Source organism: Gymnoscopelus braueri (assembly GCF_963280865.1).
Source record: "Gymnoscopelus braueri genome assembly, chromosome: 15".
In the NCBI taxonomy this organism is placed as follows: domain Eukaryota; kingdom Metazoa; phylum Chordata; class Actinopteri; order Myctophiformes; family Myctophidae; genus Gymnoscopelus; species Gymnoscopelus braueri.
Genome location: NC_137620.1, coordinates 5,564,470 through 5,590,008, shown reverse-complemented (window position 1 = coordinate 5,590,008; position 25,539 = coordinate 5,564,470). Strand labels below are relative to the sequence as shown.

Here is a 25,539-nt window from a genome sequence, read left to right as displayed (position 1 = left end):
AAAGGAACCTCCACGCTGATTTTAAGAGAATGTAGGATTGGAAGATCGAAAAAGAACAGAAAAAGAAAGCACAGCTCATGGTAACTAATGCTCCACTGGCTAAGAGAAACGATCCGCAGATAGTATAAAACAATTAAAAGAACGCTTTTTGAAACGCTTCTGGCTTCCGGTGAAAACAAATGGAATTCTGGGTAATCGAGGACTACGGAAATTGTATGCAGTGACGGTAGTGACCAGCAGAGGTTGCTAAAAATCGTTATTTGTGAATCTGCATTGTACAACTTTAAGTTTGAATTGGTTCCACAGATAAATATTGTAATAGCCGATTTACATGCTCACAATGCGTTGTAGTGGTCTTATTATTGTCTCCGCCAGGCCGAAAGGCATGGCGAGAGAGTATGTTTTACCCTCTGTCCGTCCGTCCGTCCGTGTGTCCGTCCATCCTGTCCGTCCGTTGGCAGCTAATCTCTGGCACCGTTGGCCCGGCCGCTGCGAAACTGTGCACGCACACTCCCTGGATAACAATTCAGAACCTCTGGCCCAAATGTTTCAGATTGGCCTGTTATAGCGCCACCAGGAGGCCGATATGTGTAAAACACATTTATTGATACTACTCCTACAGATTTTGTCCAAACATCACACAAATCGGTACACAGTATCTCTATAGTCATGTGATCAACACAGATTGAGATGGCCTCCAAAGTTTGCAGGATTGGTCCGTTTTGAACAAAATGCCTCAAATCATGAACGCAGCTTGCGATTTCCGTGAAATTTCACACGCACATTTATATTAGGCCGAGGAAGAAATGCCACCCTTTTCACATTGGCCCGTTATAGCGCCACCAGCAGGTCAAATTTTGCAAAACACATTTTTGGAACAAAATGCCTCAAATCATGAATGCAGTGTCCGATTGCAGTGAAAAGCCCTTGAACAAATGGCACCCTTTTCACATTGGCCTGTTATAGCGCCACCATGAGGCCACAATAACCTACCTGACCTGGCGGAGACCTGTGCTCTGAGGAGCACTTTTTCGTTTATTATTTTTTTTCAAGCAAGTCTAGTGTCCTTAAATTGTCACTTTAGAAAGGTGCAGATACCCTGTATAATAATGTATGTTGGTTTGTTTACTGTTGAGTGAGAAAACAATGTTGCACATTTAGCTAATCATCTGGGGACCCCCCCAAAATTATTTGGGGACCCCCCTGGGGGACGTAGGGGGGTCTGGGAGAATCGGAGAAAGAAAAAAAAAGTACCGCCTCGACAATCCATTCCATAGTTTGTGGCAGTTGAATGTAGCTTGTTTTCGCCCAAAAGCAACAGAAAGCAGAGACAATTTTTTTTTGTATAAATCCTAAAACACTAAATGAAACCAGCTCCATTTTGTTGTGATCACGTGATCTGTGGCTGTGCTCTTCATCATCATCATCATGATTCACAGGCTGTGGAACAGCGCCCTATAGCGTAAACCACTGAAAACACCACATGCCGAGTGACTCGTCAATGGCAGTCAATGAGTTAATCAGAATGGCGTCTGCGACTTCTCTCTTTTACTCTTAGAGCTCGATCTCTTCATTATTATCTCACATTATTGGCATGGAACTGATTATTGGGCCTCTTTATTCCCCCCCATCCTAGCTTGGCTCTCTCTCTCTCTCTCTCTCTCTCTCTCTCTCTCTCTCTCTCTAAAAGAGAGAGAGAGAGCAGTGTTGCCATATTTTGAGAGAGAGAGGCCAAGCGAGGCACACATATAGAGGGGTCTTGAGGACAGGGAGAACTCTGCTTGTTTGTTTACCCAGGCGAGGCAGGTTAAAAGGAAAAACATGTCAGCAGCGTGTGAGCGAACACCGGCACGATGTCAGCTCCCATGGAGCGAGAGGGCCAACGCTGTGCTAATGATGAGGGGAACAGCGGAGGAGGTGGAACAGATTGATCCATGATAGCCAGGGGCACACCTGTGGCAGAAAAAAACACTATTTTCTTCTTCGCTCCGTAGTCAGCTTTGTTTTGCTCATATCGGGGGCTGATCTCGACCCTACATGTTCCCCATATTAAGCAGGCAAGCCTCAATACTTTACGGAATCAAAGTCTCCTCCTATCAGCAAGGCTCTCACAAAGACTAACATTCCGCTCGCTTGTGGCTCACGATTACACGACCATGCTCTGCCGCCTGCAGCCCAGCTTGTGCTGTGTGGGAGTGACTGTCTTGGGCGGTAGATGTTTTGTGTTTACAGTAGGGGTGTGCCGATACGGTCACGGTATCGAAACGATATGTGGCACTTTTTTATTATGAAAATATATGGGGGGGAAAAAATGCTTATGAAAATATATTTGGGGAAAAAAAGCAAATGCAAACAAATATTTCTGTTTTTGCATTATTATTGCAAAAAAAAATATATATATATGTATTTAAACGCCAAAACGATACATATCGTCACGAAAACGTATCGCGATATATCGCGGGACGATATATCGGCACACCCCTAGTTTACAGTATAGGCCTCATGGTGGTCTTCATGAATACATCACATACAGTATGAGTACAAAACTGCTTCACTAGAGCAGTGTCGGTGTAACTATAAGAGATTCCCTGTGTTTTTTTTGTGGGTGCATATTTTTGGCATTTTCTGCACAAGAGTAATGTTTCTTACATGCATAGATCCTCAACTACGAGACAGGTTTCACGGGTTGGCTTTAAAGGAGTAGTTCACCCAAAAAATTACTTATTTTATATCAATTACACACCCCATTAAACCTTTCATGGAGATTTTTTTGTCGAATTCCTGAGCCAATAATTTGATGACCAGCGGAGTCTCAATGGAGAGTCCTCGAGTCTCCTACCGGAGACATTAGCATATTTTTGGTGGCTTAGGAATGCAACAAAAAACTACAAAAACTCCATGAATTCAAGGCTTCATGGGGTGTGTATTGGATAGAAAATACGTCATTGTTTGGACGAACTACTCCTTTAACACAGACCAGCTGACAAGTGCTACAGCGAGAGGTCGCAGCCTGGACTTTGGACGACGCGATTGGCTCTCGAGACACGACTGCCACTCTCATTTGCATGACGTTTAACTTTTGTCCCCACGCTTGATACCCACTCACAAGCTATCCCAGCATGCCCTGTGCTGCTCGTTTTCCCATTGAAAATAAACGTCTCCCTGTTTAATCATTTTCAGAGCTTCCGTTGCTCCAGACTGTATGGGAAGCGTTTGAAAATTGTGGGAGACAACATTCTGGCTCGCGAGACTAATAGCTTCATTATTAATTCAGACACGCTAGCCAGGAGAGTTGTCACCCATTCCCTAGTGGTGTAAAGTAACTGAGTACATTTACTCAAGTAGTGTACTTAAAGGAGAAATCCGGACATTTTAAGTGTTATCTTTGATGTGTCGTTACTCACCTACCGACGTAAACAGTGGCATTGTTTACATTGTTGCTTGTTTCTCAACATGGCAACACCAAGTTGCCAGGTTCTGGAGAGAAACAAGCAACTAGCGTTAGCTCGTTCGTCATTAGCGGTAGCCTCTCAGGAACTTTCACTGCATGTTTGACTATCATGAGACTCCACAATGAGTAGTAGTAGAGAAAAAAATAACTTTGCATCGGTTATAATAGACGAATTTCCCTATGACACGCGCTCCCATTATGACAACGGAGGGGGTTGAAAATATGACGACAGGGGAATCTCTGGAAATAAACAATGCCACTGTTTACGTCGGTAGGTGAGTAACGACACATCAAAGATAACACTTAAAATGTCCGGATTTCTCCTTTAAGTGCAATTATTGAGGTATTTGTTTTACTATACTGGAGAATTTCCAATTGTCTGTACTTTTACTTCTACTCCACTAAATCTCAGAGGCAAATATTATTTACAATTATTTGAAAACTTTAGTTACTTTGTAGATTTGGATTATTATTACAAAACATTCATTAGCCACTTCAGCCCTATATCAATTTCGGCCATTTGAAAATAGCCGATCTACAAGCTCACAATGCGTCGTATCGCGACGCATTGTGAGCTTGTAGATCGGCCATTTTCAAACGATTTGTTATAAATTTGAAAACTTGAAATGGGACATTCTGCATAATGAGTACATTCTAGTTTTGGTAATTATAGTAAATTTTTATACCAATACTTTTGTACTTTTACCCAAGTAAATTTTGAATTCCTGACTTTTACTTGTAACAGAGTATTTCTACATTGCAGTATTAACACTTACTGAAATAAAACATTTGAGTACTTTTTCCACCAGTGCCCTGTACTCCGCTGACAAACTGCATGTGCCGAACACGATCGTAAACCCAGCTTACAGTCGGTGGGGTCAGTGACAACGGTAATTACTGTTTGCATGTTCTCATAGTGTTGTCATTGTTGGGTTCTGGTAAATGTCACAGAGTTATCATCGTTGATGTCACTGTTAGGTTCTGGTAAATGACACAGTGTCGGGGGAACTAGGTTTCCTACAGTATCTGATCTTTATACCTTAAATTAACTGGAAAATTAGACGTGTGTGTGTGTGTGTGTGTGTGTGTGTGTGTGTGTGTGTGTGTGTGTGTGTGTGTGTGTGTGTGTGTGTGTGTGTGTGTGTGTGTGTGTGTGTGTGTGTGTGTGTGTGTGTGTGTGTGTGTGTGTGTCTGGAATTCCAAATTTACTTGAGTAAAAGTACAAAAGTATTGGTATAGAAATGTACTTAAAGTACCAAAATATTTGACATATTATATCTACAAGCTCACAACGCGAGTAGTGGAGTGGAGTAAAAGTACAATATTTGCCTCTGAGATGAAGTGGCGTAAAAGTACTGAAAATTGGAAATACTCCAGTAAAGTAAAAGTACCGTACTTGAGTAAATGTACTTAGTTGCTCTCCACCACTGTGCATGCACGCGGATCACTTTCACTTTGCATTGAACAGGCCCTAAGTGACCATCTGGAAGACGTTTCTCACTTTCCCATGCGTTCATCCTGGAACGACACCGTAAGATCCAGAACTACAGACAACAGTGAGAGAGGGGGGGGGGGGGGGGGGGTTGGGGAGTGAGTGTGTAAACCGTGAATGTCTCCAAAGATAAAGATTTGCGTGGGAGCGGGTCCCTTTTTCTCTCTCTCTCTCTCTCTCTCTCTCTCTCTCTCTCTCTCTCTCTCTCTCTCTCTCTCTCTCTCTCTCTCTCCATTATCTCTGCCCTCCCATCTTCATCCCAGTTTCAACTCCTTTACATTCCAAAAGCACCCTGGGAGTTACGGGCTGCATCTCCCTGACAGAACAGCAGTGCTCTGTCTGTGACACACACACACACACACTTGCTTATGGTTGTCCATCAAATCCAATGATGACGTCCACTTGTGTCCTTAACGGTGGGTTTGTAGGTGGCTAAAAAGTCCTATCCTGGAACCACATGTTCTATTGCAGGTAGGGCATGTGTAGGTTGTAGTGGTGGTAGTGGTACTGGCAGCCGGTGGTGGAAAAAGTACTCAAATGTTTTACTTAAGTTAAAGTACCAATAGTGCAATATAGAAATACTCTGTTACAAGTAAAAGTCCAGGAGTCAAAATGTACTTGACTAAAAGTGCAAAGTATTGGCATCAAAATATACTTAAAGTACCAAAATATTTGAAATTAGCCTATGTATAAAATAGGGCTAAAGTGTTTTATAATATAATAATTTATATCTGCAAAGTAACTAGTAATTAAAGTTGTCAAATAATTGTAGTGGAGTAAAAGTACAATACTTGCCTCTGAGATGTAATGGAGTAGAAGTAAAAGTATTGGAAATGGGAAATACTCAAGTAAAGTACAAATACCTCAAAACTGTACTTAAGTACAGTACTTAAGTAAATGTACTTAGTTCCTTTCCACCACTGCTGGTAGCCATGGGTGTGTTCACCCTATGTCTCAACTTTTTTCTGTTCTGGCCCCACAGTGGTGGAATGAACTTCCTACTGATGTCAGGACAGCAGAGTCACTGCCCATCTTTCGCCGCAGGCTGAAAACCCACCTCTTCAGGAAACACTACCCTTCCTCTTTGCCTGGCCTACTTGTTGTTAACTAGTTGTACAAACTCTTGTTTTATTTTTGTATTGTTTTATTGGATCTTGTTTAGTCGATACACTTATTTGTTTTAGCTCGTGCTCATTTGATTTAGCTATTTTGTCTCATCTGTTTAAGAAAGTAGGTAGCTGATATATTGCACTTTTACCTTAGCGCTAGGTATACTCTTGGTTGCTTGTTTTTGCAGGAAATGCACTTAAGACTTCTGGTGATTAGTAGTTTCGTTCCCTACCTATGTTGAATGCACTTATTGTAAGTCGCTTTGGATAAAAGCGTCTGCTAAATGACTGTAATGTAATGTAATGTAATGTTGTTGTCTTCTGGCAGTCCTTCGTGGCAGCGCTCCCGCCACGAGTCACTGTCAGCAGCAGCAGCCTCAAGGTCCTCAGGCCTGATCTTGCACTTCTTCAGTCTTTTAACTCTTACATTTTTATCCCACGATTTTGTAACCCCTATTTTTTCACCCTAGTGCCAATGCCTAAGCGTGTAATCCTGGGCACTACCTTCCCTCTGCCAACCTAGGGAGGCCAGGGCCGAGCTCATGCCTCCTTCTTCAGTCTTTAGCTGGTCCTTCTACCTCTTCTTTGGCCGCCCCTGCCAAGCGCCGGCCATGGTGTAACTGGCCATACAGCACTCTGCGGGGCAGACACACACACACACACACACACACACACACACACACACACACACACACACACACACACACACACACACACACACACACACACACACACACACACACACACACACAAACACACCCACACCCACACCCACACCTGCAAACAAAAACATTCACATAAAAACAGTGGTGTATCAGAGGGCAGACCAGGAGAGCAGATGGGATGAGTATGGAGGAATGAAAAGACCAGAGTGAAAAATGGAAGAAAAGAGCAAAGACGAAAGGAGAGAATAATGACCCGTCGTTAGCGTGCACTAATTCAATAATTGATGTTTTAACCTTGTGTCAGCTTTTTTTTAAGCCATTCTCTACAGAGAGACAGAGACACACACACACACACACACACACACATACACGCACACACGCACACACGCACACACGCACGCACACAGACACAGAGACAGAGAGACACACACAGAGAGCCAGACAGAGAGAGAGAGAGAGAGACAGACAGACAGTCAGTCAGTCAGTCAGTCAGTCAGACGGGAGGTATGACAACTGTTAGTTGCGCTTTAACTTAATTATTTTAAGACAATGGGGTTTTAAACGAAAAAGGCCTCTTTCAACATCCTTGTTTAGGAAACATAAATAATTCTCCATGTTGTTGTTGTGGTCTCTCTTAATATCCTCTCTCTCCCTGAATGTGCTCTCAGACCCCCTTAGATTAATGCACCAACAAAACTCTGGCTCCTAACTGTGCACGGTCAGTGAGCTGGATGGTAAGCTGACAGTGGTGGAAAGTAAGTGAGTACATTTACTCAAGTATTGTACTTAAGTACAATGTTGAGGTACTTTGACTTTACTGGATAATGTTCAATACTGTTGTAATAATAATTCTATTACTAATTCTATAATTATAATAATAATTCAGTAGCCTACTTCTACTCAACTACATCTCAGAGGCAAATATTATACTTTTTACTCCACTGCAATGATTTGCTAACTTTAGTTACTTACTTTGTTTATTTTGATTAATATTACAAAACATATAACCGCTTCAGCCCTATGTATACTTCAGCTATTTGAAAATAGCTGAAGTATACATAGGGCTGAAGCGGTCGCAAGCTTGTAGATCTGCTATTTTCAAAAAAAAAATTAGGTATTTTATACATTTGAAAACTTGTGAAATGGGACTTTCGGTACTTTAAGTATATTTTGATGCAAATACTTTTGTACTTTTACTTGTAACAGACTATTTCATTGCGGTATTGATGCTTTTACTTACAGTACGTAAGTATTTGTGTTTAAATTACTTCTTCCACCATGGCACACACAAATACACACGCACACGCGCACACACACACACACACACACACACACACACACACACACACACACACACACACACACACACACACACACACACACACACACACACACACACAGCCTGCCGACAGTGTTTCTCAATAGACTTGGCAATCGTCGACATGTCATCATCATCATCAGTAACACTTTATTGGTCACACTAGCGCTACATAAAATCTCATTGCTGCTTTATTCATGACCCCGGAGCCTTTATTTTTCTTTCTTTTCTTCCTATACACCAGAACAATGGGCCTCTCAATTACATTGCCGCACATAATTGCAGTAAAACAATGAGTATCACGCTAACAAGGTTGTTAAGTGGTGCGCATAGGGACCACGAGTGTGGGATTGTGGAGGGCAGCCAAGCTGTGTGTAGCATGTGTGAGTTTGCAGTTTTCAACGTGTGTGTGTGTGTGTGTGTGTGTGTGTGTGTGTGTGTGTGTGTGTGTGTGTGTGTGTGTGTGTGTGTGTGTGTGTGTGTGTGTGTGTGTGTGTGTGTGTGTGTGTGTGTGTGTGTGTGTGTGTGTGTGTGTGTGTGTGTGTGTGTGCGTGCGTGCGTGCGTGCGTGCGCGCACACTCGTGTGTGTGTGTGCCTTTTTTAACTGACGGTGAGGCTTGAGGGGAGTTGAAAACATAAACAATGACATCCTATGAGAAAATAATACCCACTGGGTTTTTTTACGCTAAACTTTTATCCCATGATTTTGTAACCCATTTTTCACCCAGTGCCAATGAATAAGCTCGTAATCCTGGCCGCTACTCTCCCTCTGCCAGCCTGGGGAGAGCCTCGAACTGAGCTCATGCTTCCTTCAATGCATGAGGAGCTAGCAAGCCGCTTCTTCACCTGACAGGGGGGAGTTATTCCAACCAGTTATTTTCCCCTCCATCAGGCGCCCGGGCTGACCAGGGGGAGGCAGTATAGAGACCAGGATTGCTGCATGTTGTTTGTGAGGGTACCTACCCTAGGGGACACGGGGGGAACATGCAAACTCCACACAGAGTAGGCCCTTTCGCCAATAATACCCATTGTTGCCTGTGTCACCCACGGTTTATGGTTAATGAGCTTCAACCAGTGCATGTCCTATGCCCAAGACCATGTAAAACGCTTTTGAGAGTTTGTTCAAGTGTGCCGTAATGCAGAACAGTTTGAGAACCACTGTTTTAATAGACACCATGTGGACAGTCAGGGGAGTTTCAGCTGAGGACATGCTGGCTGTGTAAACCTGCTGTCTGTGTGTATCAGCTGATATGTTGGCATGTCGGGCTCTCTCTCATCCCACTGCAACAGAACCCACACCTTGTGCTGCATAATAATCAAGCCAGGCACGTACACACACAGAAACATAGCTATGGTCACTGCTGGCCGTCTCATTTGAATATGAAACACGCATATGTCATCAGTTCACAATGGCCACCTGCCACCTTCATGCTATGGGTGTGAAGTCTGTGCAGCGAGTCTGGAGAGGTGACTGGCTAGCTGGGGCCTACAGAACACACAGGAAATGGTCAAAACACCGAACACGCACGCACGCACGCACGCACGCACGCACGCACGCACGCACGCACGCACGCACGCACGCACGCACGCACGCACGCACGCACGCACGCACGCACGCACACACACACACACACACACACACACACACACACACACACACACACACACACACACACACACACACACACACACACACCCCCCCCCCCCCCAATGGTGTAAAGTAACTAAGTACATTTACTAAAGTATTGTACTTGAGTATTTCCAATACTTTTACTTCTACTCCATCTCAGATCCAAATATTGTACTTTTACTCCACTACAATTATTTGAAAACTTTAGTTACTAGTTACTTTGTAGATGTTGATTATTATTACAAAACGTACATTAACCACTTCAGCCCTATATACATTTCGGCCATTTGAAAATAGCCGATCTACAAGCACAAGCCCGATGACCTTTGCCCAAAAAATCCCTTGACAAAAATGTCCCAAAGAAATAAGTGCCCTTTCTCCTTCTTCGCCATGGCCACTATACCACAACATGAACGACAACACAAAACAGTCCAGCCTGGGACGTCCTGTGTTCGGCGGACTCACTGAAACGACATCAGCTGTATAAACACACCGTCAGGAAATAAATAATTACATCTGAGGTGGAATTAATGACATTTGACGGCTTCGCCCGGTGTCTGTACGCCAAGCGCTCTCAGTAAATTATGATTTCTGCTTAATATTCATGTTCTGCTGCCAAATGAAACCACAGCACTCCCACACCAGAGAGCCAGAGAGCCTGGAAGGTCCCACTGGAGGAGGAGAAGGAACCAAGCAGGCGGCTTTTTCTTTAATGGAATTATACTAGGGGTGATGACTTAACAGGATTTTTAACCAGGGGGCTTTGGACATGTTTAAGCTAGCACAAGCTAATGTGTGTGTGTGTGTGTATGTATGTGTGTGTGTGTGTGTGTGTGTGTGGGGGGGGGTGTCGTGGGTGTCGGTGGGTGGGGGTGGGTGTGGGAACACACGCGCGCGCGTTGGGTGAGTTTTAAATGGTGTTTTAATTGAAACAGTGTTTGGTGATTCCCTTCCGACCCTCGCAGTTCAAAATTAATTAATTGATGAGCAGGGGAGACAGATGATGGGGGGGTGGGTGGGCACACGTGTATGCAGACATTTACAGTTGGTCCAAAGCAAAGTGTGACAGCACTGCAAATGTGGAAAGTGCCCCCCCCCCCCCCCCCCCCCAAAAAAAAAGAAGAAAAAAAGTTTTTCATTTGGGGACAGCAAACAGATTTGCATGTGTGCGGGATTAGGCATGGAGAAAGATTTTGGACGAGGAAGAGAGGAAAACAAAAAATAAAACAATTCTCTCAGTTGATCCGACACACATTCTTGATCCCGTATCATTTCATCGTTTTCAATCTTAATAGAAAGGAGCCTTTGAGCCTGAGGAGAAACTCTGACAATGCGGGCAGAGGTTGAATAATGCTCGTTTGGCAGCAGGCTGGAACATTTGACTCCGATTTGGCTTTGCTTTAACCCACTGAACAGGGAAATCTGTTAGGATTTGGATTAATCCTCTTAGCTTCCAGCTTTCTCTTTCCTTCTTTCTCTCCCTCTCTCCCCCCTCCACACATTCTCTCTCTCCGTCACTCGGTCTCTTTCCGCCATTTGAGTGATTTTGTCCATCACTTTTCAGCCAGACCCTCTGACAGAGACATAGAACCACCACCCCCCGTCACCCTCCCTTCCAACACACTCATATATGAATTGGTAAATGGATAGTGGGGTTTGCTGGCGGTGGCTTGTTGGCAGAGATACCTTTCCCATCACCCTGATATACTGTATCCCCACTGGAGCTCTGAGCCAAGTGAGCCAATGAGAGTGATGCTGTGCTAGCAGCTATACGAGAGACCAGTTATATCTCTCTTCTCTTCTCTCACTCTTCCATCACTCTTCTCTTTATCTCTCTCTTTCTCTCTCAGACACAAGCATTTGATGTCAGAGAGAGAGAGAGAGAGAGAGAGAGAGATAGAGAGAGAGAAAAAATATATGAAAATGACATGTTATTACATTATTGTGGCAAAAATTGCCATTAACAATATTATCGCGATAATCTAAACATGCTTAAAATTCGCCAAAAATAGCCGATCAACAAGTGAGCTTGTAGATCGGCTATTTGTGGCGAATCGATTTGTGTAGAGTGAAATAAGAGCGTACTGTACCAACATGTGCTCTTTAACAGGTCCATTTTATCAAGTATAGAGGGTTTAAGCGGTACTGAATTTGCAGCTCAACAAAGCTAATTCTTCCTAGTGTATGACAGAGGACAATTTCACGATACATGTAAATCTCTGCTATACGATTATTTTTTTTTATCACGATAAACACTAAGGATTATCGTCCCATCCCTAGTAAGGACAGACATCTCAGTGGCCTTTACATCTGTAGGCTGTTAAGCCTGCAGTGCTACACCTTTTAATTGGATATGGTTTGTTTGGCCTCACACCGAGCAGCCTCTTTGAGTCATCCATGGCCGTTCTAAACTCACCTCACTGCAGTGGTGTAAAGTAACTACAGTAAGTACATTTACTCAAGTACTGCACTTAAGTACAATTTTGAGATACTTTTACTTAAAGGTAGGGTAAGTGATATTTTTTGGTTAAAACAAAAAGTATTTTGTTAAAAGGTTAAAGCACTACATTCTGATAGTAATCATTGCTATAGAGTGTTTGTTCAGTAACAGGAGTATCCCCGTCTCTCCAGCTCTTTAATAAACAGAAAATAAATTTGTAGGTGTCAAAATATCAGCCAATCAGGAGAAAGTACCAATTTTTAAGCTTCATTTTATAGTGTTCCAGTTCCAATTTTGCCTGCTCATTTCTTAGTGTCATCACTTCACTTGTTTAATCTATATCCTGATTGAGAAAATTGGAAATTAAACTGAAACTGAAACGAAAATGCTTTTTCTGTTTTATAAAGAGCTGGAGAGACATGGAGACTCCTTTTACTGAACAAACACTCTATAGCAATGAGTACTATCAGAATATAGAGCTATTTAACACTTATTTTAACCAAAGAAAATCACTTTAACTGGAGTATTTCCAATTTTCAGTACTTTTACTTCTACTCCACTACATCTCAGAGGTAAACATTGTACTTTTACTCCACTACAATAATTTGAATACTTTAGTTACTAGTTACTTTGTAGATTTGCATTATTATTACAAAACATACATTAACCACTTCAGCCCTAAATACATTAGTCTATTTGAAAATAGCAGATCTACAAGCTCACAATGCGTTGCGATGCGATGTGAGCTTGTAGATCTCAAATGGGACATTCTGCATAATGAGTACTCTCTACTTTTGGTACTTTAAAGTACATTTTGATACCAATACATTTGTACTTTTACTCATACATTTTGAATTCCGGACTTTTTCTTGTTACATACTTCTACTTTGCAGTATTGATATTTTTACTTAAGTAAAAAAGAGTACTTTTTCCACCACTGTCTCACTGTAACCTTCACGTGACTCACAAGAACAGATAGATAGAGAGACTCTCTGATGGAGAGGGAAGAAAGAACCCAATAAACAAGAGGGAGAGAGAGAAAGATAATGGTGTTTTGTGAGGCTGTACAGTAGAAAGAGACTAACACATTCCTTGAAATATTTTTGTGTTGCTTCCAAAAGGCCAAAGTTCTTTCTGGGAGGCCCAAAGAGAGAGAGACTGAAGGTGAGAGAGCGGTACGATGGCAAGGACACACATAATGTGCTGAAAAAATACGTACGGATGGATGTTCTTGTCATCAATGTTGTCAGTGAATAGCATGTTGGCTGACTGGATTTTTACCATTAATGAATGCCAAAGCAAAGAGGATGGAGGATGTGCCGTTAAAAAAGAGAAACATTTAAGACCAAGGCAGACGCTCAACTTGACTGCTGAAGCTACGTACAGTAACACACTGTTTTAGAAGAAAATGTGTGCAGGTCTTGATGTCATTATCACTTCCAATCCCTGATGGCAGGCAGGTGCTGCTAGTTATCTTCTGATTTTAATTGTGTGGCTTTTAGGCCTTGTAAACATAAGCAATCAAAACAATATTATTATATTATGGCCAAAATATGACATATTTAATATCTTATACTCACAATTTGTTGCAGAATAGTAGAAAAAGCTGATCAGCTAGATCAGCTATTTCCACTATTTAAAAACAATGTATGACCCTTTCTCAACATGGAAACAATTATGATGATTATGCTAAATTAAATCAAATAATTACGATCAGTCGATTATGTAATAATTGTGACCGGCCTAATTAAGGACACTGCCCATCTCCTGATATATAACGCCCTTATCACTTTTTTTTTACCCAGCACCCGTCAAAATGTACTCGCATGTGCTAATATGGAATATTAACACTTCTCTTCTGGGGGTCTCTTCTGGGGGTCCCCCCATCTGAAAATTAACATTTTCAGATGGGGGTCCGTGACCATCTCTCTCTCTCTCGCTCTCTCTGTCTCTCTCAATTCGGGGCGTCCTTGGCACGAAAAAGAGAACCACTGATTTAGAAGGCATTTGTAGAATTCGGCCTCAGGTCTTAATGGGTTAAATGTGTGCAGGCGCACAAAAACACACAAATGCACTCACAGACGAACACCGACCACCTTCCCCTAAGGGTATGTGTCCTCAACTATAGTGCCAGCCTGCTCCCACAGCCCCTCCTAGACAGCTGCTCACCTCCCAGTGAACCTAAAACAAACCCAGCGTACACCCGGAGTCTAATCCGACCAGACACTCTAAGGATGTCACCCAGCCCCCTCTCACCCAGCCCTCCGCCTCAGTCTGGCCCCAGACATCCAGCCTGTGGCCTCCTGGGTCACCTGCCTTCCAGCCGCCAGCCACATCCACAAGACCATACAACTAATGTCTGCTAAAAGCCTCCTCAATCCTAGCTAAAGTAGACAATGGTGTAGGCCAGTGCAGGCCGCGGACCCCCATCTCAAAATATTTTGTTCCAGGGACACAACAGAAGCAAAGATTTGAGTTACAAATGTTCACTTTAAAATAGTTTCACTTTTCACAAAATAGATGGATCTACAAACTCTTACTTAGTTACTTTCTACCACTGCCCACACAGTGCTGTACTTATACGCTGAGTAGGTGGTGCGGAAGCCAGAAGCCAGAACCTTGTGGTCTAAGGGCGAGTGCTCTATCGACTGAGCTGCCTTAGAGGACCACTATGGAAACTAGAAAAATTGCTCCTCGGAGCACAGGTCTCCGCAATGTCAGTAGTGGGCCAGCAATGTTTGGAATTCAGTCATTATAGAGGCTAGTGGAATCTGTAGAAGTTGACGGATTCATGTTGATGAAGTTATTGCAAAAACACAATATGTGTATTTGTGGGAGTGTAGAATATAGTTTTGTGTTTGAGTTAATTAGTTAATTATATTGTTTTTCATGTGAAGTTGCTTGTTCTTCTGACAATTTCTGGATCCAGGTTCTTTAGTGGCGCACTACTTAGCCAAAATCGGCCTCCTGCTGGCGCTATAAAAGGCCGATGTTGAAAATGCAGGGCAGAGGTTTTTCCTTGGCCTTTAGGGAGTGTGCGTGCAAAGTTTCATGCCAATCAGTCCAGTTAGAGGTAAAAACGTGAATTGGCCTGTTATATAGACCCCTTAACAGACGACGCCACACTAATAAGAACCAGTATGCGTGCAACCAGTATGCGCTCGATGAAACCCATTCTATCAGGTCTCGCTAGGACGCGCCTCACTAGCCAACACACAAGAGGGGGTTGGGGTGTGCTGAAACCAGCGCACCCCGAAACAACAGGTTGGGAATTGATTGCGTGAAACAATCACCTGTGCGTCCAGTCTCAATGTTAGTAAACAAATAATTGGTCTATATATACTGCATTTATTCCTCGGCCTAGTTGGACTTAAAAAAAAATAAATAATGTTTTCCAGACAAAGCCTGTTTTTGCTTTTTAGTACCAGTATTACACACATTCTGAGCCTGCAGGTCTTCTCTGACATCCTCTGACAAAGCCTTCATGTAAACTGTCTTAAATATTTTACGGCATGCAGGACTGATGGCATCTCGGTCTCTCAGGCGATGTCACTTTTGAATTTGGGCCAGCAAGACTCTTATATTATTACTTTATCATGGTTATGTTGTGAGGGGGGGGGGGCATCGCCCTCTGTTAATACTGACATTCTATTTCATCCCCGGGCCTGACAACAAGGCAAATGTGCTTTCAAATTCAATTACACAAATGAGATGAGCGAACGCTGCTCTCCCTCCACACCCGCAACTTTCAGTGTTCGTTTAGCCCCAAGGACAAAGCAAACACAACGACAAGCGAGGTGATGAAATGCTGTCAAGATAAACACGGCGACACGCACACTTCTTAAGCCATGTAGACCGGGAAAGCAGCTTGTGTCATATAAGATTTCTTTGGCTATTCAAAAATAGCAGATATACAAGCTCATAGCATGGCACCGAGTGCAGCGCTATGAGCTTGTAGATCTATTTTTTTTTTAAATGTGCGTATGTGTGTGTGTGTATGTATGTATGTATGTATGTATGTATGTATGTATGTATGTATGTATGTATGTATGTATGTATGTATGTATGTATGTATGTATGTATGTATGTTTTTAAGCGAACATTTTTAACTCCATTCTGTGTTCTGGGGGTCCCTGGAACAACATATTTTGAGATGGGGGTCCGCGGCAAAATGCATATTACATACATCATTTTGGGGTCCTTGAAAATGGAAAAGTTGGAGTACCACATACTGTTAGGATTTAGAAAAACCTTTGATATATATTTAGCCATGGCCCCCTATCTCAAAATGTTTTGTTACAGGGACCCCCCAGAAGCAAAGATTACAAGCAGCTTTACAATAGCAGATCTACAAGCTCGGTGCCGCGCTACGAGCTTGTAGATCTGCTATTTTTGAATAGCCAAAGTATAAAATATGGATAAAGTGACCGGAGGCAAAGATGGAGTTGGAAGTGAGATGTATGACTGTTGGGGAGCTGGAATGGAGACAGTGATGACTCCTATTCAGAACCATGGACCGCTCCACCACGCAGCTTTTATCGTTGTCATGATCATAGCTATAGAAACCTAGATACCTCATTGGCCTCTGCAGTTCATTGGAGCGACCTGTATCGACATTTTGGAGAAGGCAAGCTTCCTGACCACTGGCCAATCACAGCGCGTCTTTTACGGAACTTGTCAGAATCTAGTTGTATAAAAAGATCCTGCTTTATTTTTATAGCTCAAAACGGGTCGAGCTTGAGCTTGTAGAGTTCTCAAATTCTACCCGAACCCGACCCGGCTCGGCCCGAAAACGTCGAATTATTTACTGATTTAGGCCATTTTGGGGATTTTTTTTGGGCCTAAGTCAGATTTTATCCTATTTAAACCTATTTAAATCTCTTATGTTACATAACTGACAGACAGTGTTATTTTCATTTTAATAGTAATATTTTTTAATACGTTTTGGGTGAAATTATTAAGATATAGGCTATATAGTTTTGTTTTGGATCAGTTTTTTATTCTTCATGAAAAACTTTACTTAGGCGATTAGTTTAGAAAGGTGACGATGTATTATTATGTTTTGTTGTTAACACACATCTTCTCTTCTGGGGGTCCCTGACACAAGACATTTTCAGACGGGGGTTCGCAGCCAAGTACATATAATTGTGGGGGTCCTTGGCACAAAAAAGTTTGAGAACTACCGCATTAGAAGCCCTTTGTAGAATCGGACCTCAGGTCTTAATGGGTTAAAATAACAGACGTCCTCTCAGACCACCTGCTGCAGTGACAACGGGACCATCAATAAGCATTGAGCTGTGTGAACACATTTATTACAGCGTATCAGTCTTACGTTTATGAGCCGTCTCTGTTGTGTTCGGCATTATCAGTAGACCAGACGGATGTCCTTCAAGGTTGTGGCTGTCAGCTGGTCCCTAACTCTGCAACTTAAGGTGTGTGTGTGTGTGTGTGTGTGTGTGTGTGTGTGTGTGTGTGTGTGTGTGTGTGTGTGTGTGTGTGTGTGTGTGTGTGTGTGTGTGTGTGTGTGTGTGTGTGTGTGTGTGTGTGTGTGTGTGTGTGTGCGCGCGCCTGCAAGCGCGGATATTTACTTTGACTTTGTTTACCTCGCCTGTCTCTCTTGCTGTGGTTACTGAGATACGAAGTGGCATAGAGACAGCCTATAACATCATTTGACGACACTTTTGAATGATTAAAATTCAAGGAGAGGAGGGGGGGGGTCACCTTGCAGTTAAAAGGCGAGTTGTCTTGGATGGTTGGCCTGGTGCAGAAGTGTAGCAGAGCAAGCGTAGAGAACCGTAGAGAGAAGCTTAAACCACATCAGGGGAAGAAGGCAGGGAAGCACTGTGATTGGCTAGCGAGACACATGATGAGATTAATAACCTATAAATAGGATTATGCACTTCCAAAAATCATTTTTTTTTTGGAATTGAGCTTCCATCACTATGATGACCACTATGATGACCACTGTGATGACCACACCGCCCACTTCCCACTGGGTGTGATTTTTCTTTTCTTTCTTTCTTTAAAGTTACATAGTGCAGCTTTATCATACGATACAAAGTTGTGTTGCTGAAGTTGTGAACAGACAATGATGGCATGTAAGTGACAACGCAACGGTACAGTCCATGAACAGAAAGTAACAGACCAGCTGGCTCTTCAACAGAGGAACAACTTTGTGGGACTGCAGGTGACAATTACGAAGTGACAATGATTATTTTGCTGTATGCAAATTTCTCTGTTGCTGCTGATGAGTGGAATACAATGGGGGATTTAATACTCTTAGACGACAAGTCTGCACTTATTTCCGAGACCAATTCTTTGCTAATTATGCTCTCTGGGAGAAGAAAGTGCTGTGATTAGAAAAGTGTAGTTAGTTCTCCTTAGTGACAGACAGTGCATGTACCCATTTCCTGTTTACGGAGGGTTCTTTTTTTTAGTTTTATGAACAATTTTATCGTCAAGTATCTTAGAAGAATTACACATGCAGTGTGTCAACTCATCCTCCAAGCCAGTGGCTCTCAACCTTCTCAGGCTACGACCCCCCAAAATAATCATATTTCAAAATAATGACATTTGAACTGGGGACCCCCCCCTCCCCCACCCCGACAAGCACTTGGAACTGTAATTGAGGCATTTCATTTAGTTTGACTCATGTTGTGAGCTTGTAGATCATCTATTTTCAAAATGTTTTCCTCTTTCTTATATTATTTGAAAATTTGGCCAATGTTTGACTAGTTTTTATATAGTATTTTTCTTTTCTTTTTTTAAGGTATTAAAAGGCTCTTAAAAGTCCTTAAATTGTCACTTTACTGTCATCTGGGGACCCCCCCCCAAAAAAAAATCATGTGGGTACGGGCACAGGTTGAGAACCACTGGTCTATATCAACAAAGAGGAATCTGATATCAAAGCTGGGTTTATAAATGATGAAGTGTCCATTTTAAAACCTAAACTTATTAGAAGTTGCAGTACTGCATGTGCACTGGAATTGAAATGTGCTGCTGCTATACAAAGATGACGGGGTAACGGATGTAAGTTGAAATATAAGACAGCAAGATGTTCTTCCCTCACGACCCTGCTCGTAAATACAGACAGTTCTGACAGATATAAGTTGACCATGGCCCTTTAAAAGGTCTCCAGAGGCCTCTATAAATGGCCCCAGAAGCCTCTATAATTATGTCTCTTTTCTTTATCATTCCTCTATTCTGAGCGCTCTGCAAGGCTGCGTCAGAGACAGCGTTGCCAGGTCTGCTTATTTTAATTGTCCCCCAAGATTTTATTTGAAAATAGCAGATGTACAGTATATCTTTAAAGTGCTTGTGTGGCCCATAGTCACTTCTTTTGGGCTTGTTTTCCTAGACCTGGTTGCTTGGTTCTCTCACAGAATCTGGCAACAGAGCTGACAGCAGCTGGACAGTGAGAACTTCTTTTGTACCAAGCACCCCCAAAATGATATGTATTTGGCCGTGGACCCGCATCTGAAAATGCTTTGTGCCAGGGACCCCCAGAAGAGAAGAATTGTGCTAAAAAACACTTTCAAATTTGTTTCAAAAATGCAGAAAAATAGCAGATGTACCAGCTTGCAGCGTGGCACGAAGTGACGCACTGTGAGCTTGTATATCTGCTATTTTTGAATGGCCAACATATACGATATGGATAAAGGGGTTAAAATGATTGTTATGCTATTAAAAAAAAAAAATGCTGGGGATCCACTCTGCTGTAGTCAAATATTCACGTGCCATGCTTTGCACACTACGACACACAGCAAAATCCAGAGGGATCGTTTAACTCTGAGAGTGAACTGTTCACTTAAACAGAATTGTATGCCGGACGACAATTGTAAAGTTATTATATCCTGTAAGCTTGAGCACAGCATGTTGTCTTGCTTCTTGTAGCATCACTATTTCTTGCTAACTCTGCAACATGTCCCAGGCACCAAGCACAGAAATGTACATAACATGAAAGGGCCACTTAACCCAATAAGACCAGGAACGCATCTGTGTCATTTTTAGATTTCTTTGGTTATTCAAAAATAGCAGATCTACAAGCTCATAGCGTGGCACCGAGTGCCGCACTATGAGCTTGTAGATCTGCTATTTTTGAAAAATTGTGAAAATGTGTTCAAATCTTTTAATATATTTATGTTTTAAAGCAAACATTTGTAACTCAAGTCTCTGCTTCTGGGGGTCCCTGGAACAACATATTTTGAGATGGGGGTCCGCGGCCAAATAAATACAATTTTGGGGGTCCTTGACATGGAAAAAGTTGGAGCACCACGGATTCAGAAAACATTTTTAGATTATGTATTTGGCCGCGGACCCCCATCTCGAAATGTTTTGTTCCAGGGATCCCCATGAAGCATTAAAAAAATTTAAAAAATCGAGATTTTTTAAAAATAGCAGATCTACAAGCTCATAGCGTGGCACTCGGTGCCGCGCTATGAGCTTGTATATCTGCAATTTTTTAATAGCCAAAGAAATCTTAAAATAACAGCGTTTCCGGTCTTAAAGGGTTAAGGGGAATCTTCATAAGCAACCTCTGCGATGAAGGTGGTCCTATAGACCCTCAATGACCATGTTAAGGGGCTTTGCACTACTCGTCAAGGGAGCCATCCACCACTCTCGACAGCCCTTAGCATGAATCACTTCATCCTGGCTGGCTGCCTGCACAGACAGCTTGCTGTGTGGGAGGCATTTCCAATTGCGATTTAGTCTCTGGCTCTGTTGGAGCAGCGTCGTCGACGCGAACATCGCCGAACAGTGACTTATATCTTCTCGCCACAGGGAGCCAGGTATTGTTATTCTTTGCTTCATGCAAATTAACTTTCGCTGAAGTTTTGCCATCCTCGATCTCGGCTGTGTAAATGGAATACAGCATGATGGCACACAAAGCAATGGATTCTGCACTCATGTATATTGTGTGTCCATTAACATTCAAGTACACAGACAGGTGTCAGTGCTGTACATTATCTTCACAGCCGTCACAGAATTGTTAGATTAATCAAAGTTTCATGGCCTGCAGCAGGGGTGTCTCCTCAGGGAATGTAATCAGGACTTTGATGAAGCGGTGCCCGGGCAATATGGCACGACTCCAAATCCAACGGACTCTCTGTCATCGGGGGGGACACCACTGATTGAGACATGAGTTCACACAACATCACAAGCGGAATCTCTTCTTTTATTTGACTTTATTTGACTATTTTCCTGGTGACAAATAAAGGCTTTTATTTTTTTTAGAGTAGAATGTGGGTCAGGGGGTTGTCTCTGATCAGCGCTGTGATCAAAGCTCCTTCCAACATCTTAAGGCGTTGGTTCTCAAAGTGGGGTCCGGGGACCCCAGGGGTCCTTGAGGGGTTTCCAGGGGGTCCCCAGTCAAATGATTGATAGTCAGGAACCAAGTGGACCCTTATGGGTCTGTAACTCCGAGAGAGTACAAATGGAACCAAATGAACCCTAACGGGTCCATTTGGTTCCATTTGTACTCTCTCAGAGTTAGATTAACATAGATTGTTACAGTCACAGGTCCCAGAGATACAAAAAGCCATCAAATGGGGGTCCGTGTCCAAATTGGGTTCCTTGAAATTAAAACGGTTTGGAATGAATCACTGCTATAGCCTTAAAAATTGTCTCTTTTGGGGCTCCCTGGCATATCTTTTCAAATGGGTCTGTGGGAAAGAGAACCACTGTCTTAAGGGACGAGGTGTGGAGCGATGGGACATCCGGTCTGCGCCAGCAGACTACCTGCCTTCGGCGCAGACCATCATAAACATCACGTCACACTGCCGTCCAATGGCTCCGGGTGGGAGTCAGCGTAGGATTTAAGGAAGAACGTTCATCCTCTTCTCACGCTCCAGGATCTGCACCAGCTGCTGCATGGAGGGCAGGTGACCCGACTGCAGTTTGGACCACACCGGCACGTCGTTCAACGTGATCTCGAAAGCTCCCGTCGACAGCAGCTGGTTCGCTATCATGTTGCCGAAGAAGAACACCATCATGCAGGCATATATCTTATTCTCCTGGCCCCAAACCCAGATGCCCGGGTCTTGCACGCCGAGGAGGACAAACGGGTCCTTGCCGATGATGATCAGTCCGATCAGCAGCAGTTGGGACATGGACAGGAAGGAGGCGACGTGCTGATAGACGGGCGGAGGGAGGTAGTTCTCCGCCTCGATGCGGATGTCCGGGTACCGATGGTTCAAGACCTGCGAGTACTCCTCGAACACCCGCTTGTACCCTCAGGAGATGCAGATCTGGAATTTGAGAAGGGGTCTCGGGGCGAACGGCATCTTCATCTTCCTCACTCCACTGTATTCGGCAGATGTGGCGCAGTATAGCGAGAAAACCCCCAGGAAAAGGAGTAAGAACGGTAACCACTTATTCACCATTACTGCGTTTCAGTTTTCTTCCTGCTCTCTACTACTCATGATGAGATGAATGTTATATATGGAGATCCACAAACTCCTAAGCTGATTGGTTGAAACACGTGCCCGTATATGGAGATCCCCAAACCCTCCTAAGCTGATTGGTTGAAACACTTGCCCGTATATGGAGATTCCCAAACCCTCCTAAGCTGATTGTTTGACACACTCTCCCAAGTTGTTATGTCATCAATATGTAGTCATAGTACTGATTAGAGGTTGTCGGGTAAGCCCGACCCCTCGAATACCCAAGGGTCCATTCTCATTAAGTGGTCGATTCCAGGTCGGAATCGGGTCTCGGGTCTCTGTCACATTCCGATGCCGTCAAAGGTGGATTTATTTTTAATTACCTGTCATTACCTGTAATTAACTGTCCAATGAGCATTGATTGGGATTATACATCATGTTATGACCAAGGGCGCTGCCAGCAGCACCAGCCAGGGAGGCTATGTTTATAAGAAAGTAAGAAAAACAAGTCTTATTTAACGCTGGACAACTTGTAATAATAACGTTAGCAATTGGCAACTTTTGCATTCGGGCATTTCGGGGCCTCTGGTTTTATGCGGGTCGGGGTCTGGTCTGGAATGTCACGGTTCTATACGGGTCGGGTCCGACATCTCCCGGTACTGCTCGGGTCCGGACCTTAGATCTCTAATAATTGCTCATGTCCAGTCGGCCCCTGGTACAATTTTCACTGGTCCATTCTGGTCCGGGTCCGTCATACTGGACCCGTGAAGACCTCTAGTACCGCTGTCATAAATTGACCTCCAAGTACTATGGTATAACGGGTGATAATGGGAGGGCCGGTGGCCCAACCGCGGACTTGGGCGGACCTCTGACGTCACTTTGACTCAGCCATAACCATATAAGGAGTTCCCAATACAGCTACACCCAGATAGACAAGCAGGTACAACGGGTACTCTGACAAAGCCTTAACAATGTTTTTCTCACTTTTGTACGACTCTTGTTATTACGGGCTGCCTTACTCCGTGCGACCGATCCAGTTGTCCCAGTGATTTCAGCATTTCTCCCTGTAGACCATGGGGTTCACACCATACTCTGTGTAGCTGCCATTTGCTGCAGACGTTCTTCACACCATGGAAGTGTTCACAGTCTCACAGGTTCAGTGTTAAAACCTGTCAGCCTTGACTGACTGTCTCCCCTCAGTGAACTCGGGGTCACCACAGGGCTACTGGCATGTTCTAAGAACGGAGGAGACTGTGTGTGTGTGTGTGTGTGTGTGTGTGTGTGTGTGTGTGTGTGTGTGTGTGTGTGTGTGTGTGTGTGTGTGTGTGTGTGTGTGTGTGTTCATGCGCACGCACGCATGTCTTATTCTTCTCGACTCGAGAGTTCAACAACTGTTTGAGTTTGGGCCAATAATGTGATCAGGAAGAATTTGTTTTATTGTTGCGTATATAGATATAAGTTTCACAATACGTAACCGACCGCTACAATAGCACAAACACTGTTTTTTTATGAATTCAAACCACAACAAAGCTTTACATTTACATTTGTGTGTATGTATTATGGGCAACGAGCTGATATCTGCTACAGTCACTTTCTTACCAACACATAGGGAGACACCCTGTCCATACATTGTCGCGACCTGCTTCCTGATCTGAAGGCTACTTGTAGACAATGTGCATGGGTTATCAACACGGCTCCCGACAGATTTAAGCGCAGCTCTGAATCTGTTCTTGAGAGATTAATACATTGTTAGTCCTGGTTATAGATCATATCGTTTAGGTTTGACACAATCAGTGTGTGGCAGAAGGCCATACAACCTCTGTTACAAGGTACACCCGAGACTCCTGGAACTTTATCATCCGTAACCGCTGCACTCCTGTAAAGAGGAACGTCAAATAAACAGAGACAGCCGGTGAGGTCCTTTCTGTCCTGTGAAAACTGGCCGCAGTCAAACAAAGTGGCTATTCCTATAGAGTGTTGATAACCTGCACATTTGTGGAGGGAATGGAGATCGTAAACCCTCTGCACTCTGTGGTCAATCAACCTTGAGACATCTCTGTCCTAACTCTCTGGCTGCCAAGAACGAGTTATAACGAGTCATTGTCATAACGCCCTGGCTGCCAAGAACGAGTTACAACAAGTTTAAAAAAAAAAAAAAACGTTCAGAACCCAATATATCATGATCTGAAGATTTGCTGCTCCATTCACTTCTTGTTTAACTTATTGCTTAAAAAGGCTGTGTATCTTGTATTTTTGGCCCAGACATGTTATTTTCAAAGGCAGACAATTAATGTCAACGAGGTCGCGATGACCTCGTTGACATTTGTGAAACTACACAGTGAAACCCTCAGTGATTAGCAACCATCAGGGGATCGATCATACTGGAGATAAATATTCTGTGACTACTTGAAAAAGGTAAGAACATTGAAAAATCGCTGCAGTGGGCAAACGCAGCCAGAAATAAGTCTGGCAGTGAGAGAGACCAGTGGTGTAAAGTAACTAAGTACATTTACTCAGGTATTTTTACTTTACTGGAGTATGTCAGTACTTTCACTTTCACTACTCCACTACATCTCAGAGGCACATATTGTACTTTTACTCCACTACAATTATTTGAAGACTTAGTTACTACTTTGCAGATATAAATTATTATATTATAAAACATACATTAACCACTTTAGCTCTATTTTATACATATAGGCTATTTGAAAATAGCCGATATACAAGCTCACAATGTGTCGCGATGCAACGCGTTGTGAGCTGGTAGATCTGCTATTTTGAAACATCAACATATACTTAAAGTACTTTTGGTACTTTAAGTATATGTTGATGCCGATACTAGTATTTCTATATTGCAGTATTTTTTACTTAAGTAAAAGTTTAAACATTTGAGTACTTTTTCCACCACTGGTCCTAACTGTGATCTACAGTTCACAGTTTTACAAGGCTGGATCATAAAGCATATAGACTATTAATCAAATGGATGTGTGAAATACCACCTCACTTGTTGAACGCATGATCTGTATTTATGTTGCGGTGCGTTAAATGGCAG

The 25,539-nt window shown here is 43.0% G+C and overlaps 1 protein-coding gene and 1 pseudogene across 2 annotated transcripts in view; one reads left to right on the top strand and one right to left on the bottom strand.

Moving 5' to 3' along the window:
* Positions 1 to 25,539, top strand: part of LOC308102206 (VPS10 domain-containing receptor SorCS2-like) — a gene marked incomplete at its 5' end in the record, with an annotated part of 367,583 nt that overhangs the window by 138,005 nt on the left and 204,039 nt on the right. The window lies entirely within an intron of this gene.
* LOC308102109 (thioredoxin reductase-like selenoprotein T1a) lies at positions 21,921 to 22,487 on the bottom strand (annotated as a pseudogene). Its single transcript has one exon. The product of its transcript is annotated as a thioredoxin reductase-like selenoprotein T1a (transcript).